General features: G+C 40.3%; 1 non-coding gene across 1 annotated transcript; it reads right to left on the bottom strand.

The window, feature by feature from the left end:
- Positions 1-869: 869 nt before the first annotated feature.
- On the bottom strand, positions 870-977 carry LOC127739906 (small nucleolar RNA R71). The gene has a single exon (XR_008000648.1). It is a non-coding gene; the product is annotated as a small nucleolar RNA R71 (small nucleolar RNA).
- Between the last annotated feature and the right edge of the window lie 2,601 nt (positions 978-3,578).

Genomic DNA, 3,578 nt, shown 5'->3' with positions numbered 1-3,578 from the left:
CCGAGGATTGATTTTGAATCAACAATGATTAAGCTAGAAGATTACTAGATTGAGCATTTTTTTTCTCCGTTATTCTTTTCTATATTCAGTAATTTACCTTAGTTTGTTTTTAATTTCTTCCTCATCCCCTATTCCCTCTCTAATTTCTGCTCTCCTTTCTTAGTTTATCATAATTCAGCTCACTAACCCACTAACTGTTTGATAAATTGCATCACTCACACTAACAATCATTCTAACAAAAATTGTCGTCACTATATCTCCTGTTGTGTATTCTGGTTGTTGTATGATAGGGAGAAGAGAAGGAATCTCAACATCCTTTGATTCAGAGCCTGAGAGAACCCTTTGGAGACGAAAAAGGGAAGCAAGAGGAAAAAGAATTGTTGGTGCTGAGGAAGAGGAAGAGTATTTTGAACCCAACATGGAAGAGAATTTGGAGAACAATCATGAAGAAGAAGCTCATAATCATGCCAGAGAAGGCCATGTAAACCGGGTTGGGCATGAAAGGAGGGTCTTAGGATCCTATATCAATCCTAATCCAGGAAACTGTGGAAGCAGAATTCAGAAACCCACCATTCATGCCAACAATTTCGAGCTAAAACCTTAGCTCATCACTTTGGTACAAAATAATTGCTTATTTGGAGGAGGTGCTCAAGAAGACCATAACCAACACTTGACCACCTTCTTAAGGATTTGTGACAGTGAAGACAAATGGAGTACACCCGGATGTCTATAGGTTGCTCTTGTTCCCCTTTTCACTTAGGGACAAGGCAACAAAGTGGCTTGAATCCTTCCCAAAAGAAAGCCTGACAGACTGGGAGGAGGTAGTGAACAAGTTTTTAGCAAGATTTTATCCTCCTCAAAAGATTTACAGGCTAAGAACTGAGGTGGAGACTTTCAGGCAACAAGATGGTGAGACACTTTATGAAGCATGGGAGAGATTCAAAGACTTGACAAGGAGATGCCCACCAGAGATGTTTAATGAGTGGGTTCAACTCTACATCTTCTATGAAGGTCTTTCCTATGAGTCAAAAAAGGCTGTAGATCATTCATTAGGAGGTTCTTTAAACAAGAAGAAAACTGTTGAAGAAGCCATAGATGTCATTGAAATAGTTGCTGAGAATGACTACTTCTATGCCTCTGAAAGAAGCAACACTAGAGGAGTAATGGACCTGAACCACATGGATTCACTGTTAGCCCAAAACAAGATGATCACCAAGCAGCTAGCAGATCTTACCAAGAAGGTGGAAGAGAACCAAGTTGCAGCAGCCATTACCTCATCACCAACTCATGAAGGAGTAAACATAGGAGAAGAAGGTGACTGGGAGCAAGCCAACTATGTGGAAAATTCACCTAGACAAGTCCATGATCCATACTCCAAAACATACAATTCTGGATGGAGAAATCACCCCAACTTTGGATGGGGAAACCAATAAGACCAAGGATAAGATCTGAGACGTTCCAACTTCAACTCCAACAATAATGCCACTCATCAAAACACCTCTCAGAGATATTACCAACATCCATCTAGCCAACCTTCTCAATCACCTAATCTCAACCCACCATCATCCACAGATGATAGGCTCTCAAAGATTGAGGCTCTACTTGAAAACATGTGCAGAGAAGTCCAAGATAACAAGGTGTTTAAGGAAGAGGTGCGAGCCAACATCAAGAATCAAGGAGAAAACATCAAGAGATTGGAGTCCCAAGTAGGCTATCTATCTCAACAAATTTCCAAATCCACTGATGGATTCCCCAGTGATACAGAGAATAATCCAAGAGGAGAACCAAAGAAAGTGAGATGGGAAGAATGCAAAATGATAACCACAAGTGATGAGGGAAGTATGAATAGAGTAGAACACCCCAAAATTCACCAACAGGAAAGCCAAGAGGAAGGAAGTTGTGCAACTCCAGTCAAATCCAAGGAAGAGCTAAAGAAAAAGGACGCATGGAACCCTTATGCACCTTTCCCCCACAGGCTTAAAGGTAGTGTAGCAGGGAGGATGTACTCAAGGTTTTTTGATATGTTTGCATCTTTAGATGTGAATATACCCTTCATTAAAGCCCTCCAATAGATGCCCTTCTACATCAAGTATATAAAGGAGCTACTAGCCAGAAAAAGTCCATTGAAGGATGGATGAACAATCAAGATGAACAGAGAATGTAGTGCTCTCATTCAACCAGGACCACCTACAAAGAAGGAGGATCCAAGAAGCTTCCACATTCCTTGTGCCATAGGAGAAACAATGATTGACAAAGGACTTTGTGACTTGGGAGCAAGCATCAACTTAATGCCTCTCTCTCTCATGAAGAAGCTCCAAATCAACGAACTAACTCCGACTGATGTGATTATTAGATTGGCGGACAAAACCCAAAAACAAGCAATAGGAATAGTTGAAAATGTGCTGGTAAAGGTTGGGAGCTACTATCTTCCCACAGATTTTGTTGTTTTGGAAATGGATGAGAATCCTATTTACCCCATCATTCTGGGAAGACCCTTCCTAGCCACAGCTACAGCACTCATAGATGTAGAACGAGGAGAGTTAGTGCTGAGAATACATGATGAGCAGCTCACTTTCAATGTTTACAACCTCTCACGAGGAGCAGATCATAAAGACAATAAGATGGTAGAAGAGCTAAACGAGGAAGCACAAACAACACAATTGGAAGCCCCATTGGTTGAGAAGCCACATAGTCAGGAAGAACCATGTCCAAAGGTGATCCAAGAGGAACCAGACCCACCAGAGTCATGCAAGATCAATAACAAGATTCTCCTGGAGCAAGAATCCATAGAAAACAAGAAAACATCAAGAGAAACAAGGAAAAGAATTCCAACTGGATGGAGAAATAAGAAAATTCATACAGACAATTTCTCACCAGGTGATGAAGTTATCTCTACATACTTTCCATCTATACCACCTCACCTACTCACTATTCCATCTCAGCTACCTCCTGTGTATACTATCAATAAAATCTTATCCTTAGAGCATCTGGAACTCGTCAACAAAGCTAACAGATACAGATTCACTGCAAGAGGAGAGGACTTCAAGCACTATCAACCACCTTGACAAAGAACCAAACGTCAAGCTAGTGACGCTAAAGAAGCACTTCATGGGAGGCAACCCATGATTCTATAATTCTTTCTTTCTTAAATTTCTAATAAGAGCAACTGAACAATTTCACTCCAACTTTGACAACTAATATAAAGTTCCTCCACATGCAACGTATAGTACATGATAAGTTTGGTGTTCAAACACATCAATTGAGGTTTGAACACACTTTATGAGAAAGATTTATGTCCCAAACTTGTTGTACCATAGGATCACAAACAAGTTTGGTGTGCTGACGTGCATGCTTGAGAAGCTTAATAATTAGTTGAGTTTCTTCTTCTTCAAAAAAAAAAGAGAGAGAGAGGAGAGAGATTTTAGCTTCGTTAGTTCACCTTTTTGAATTTTCCCACAAATTTCACAACTAATCTTCACATTCTCTCTTTGTCATATATAGGAAATCAAAAGGGACATTGATGGTACTTGATAGGACAAGAGGTTCGGCCACTACACCAAGAGAATCTCACACTTGTC

This window comes from Arachis duranensis, chromosome 6 (genome assembly GCF_000817695.3).
Source record: "Arachis duranensis cultivar V14167 chromosome 6, aradu.V14167.gnm2.J7QH, whole genome shotgun sequence".
Lineage (NCBI taxonomy): Eukaryota > Viridiplantae > Streptophyta > Magnoliopsida > Fabales > Fabaceae > Arachis > Arachis duranensis.
Note: the sequence above shows the minus strand (reverse complement) of the source record. Positions and strands in the feature narration are given on the sequence as shown.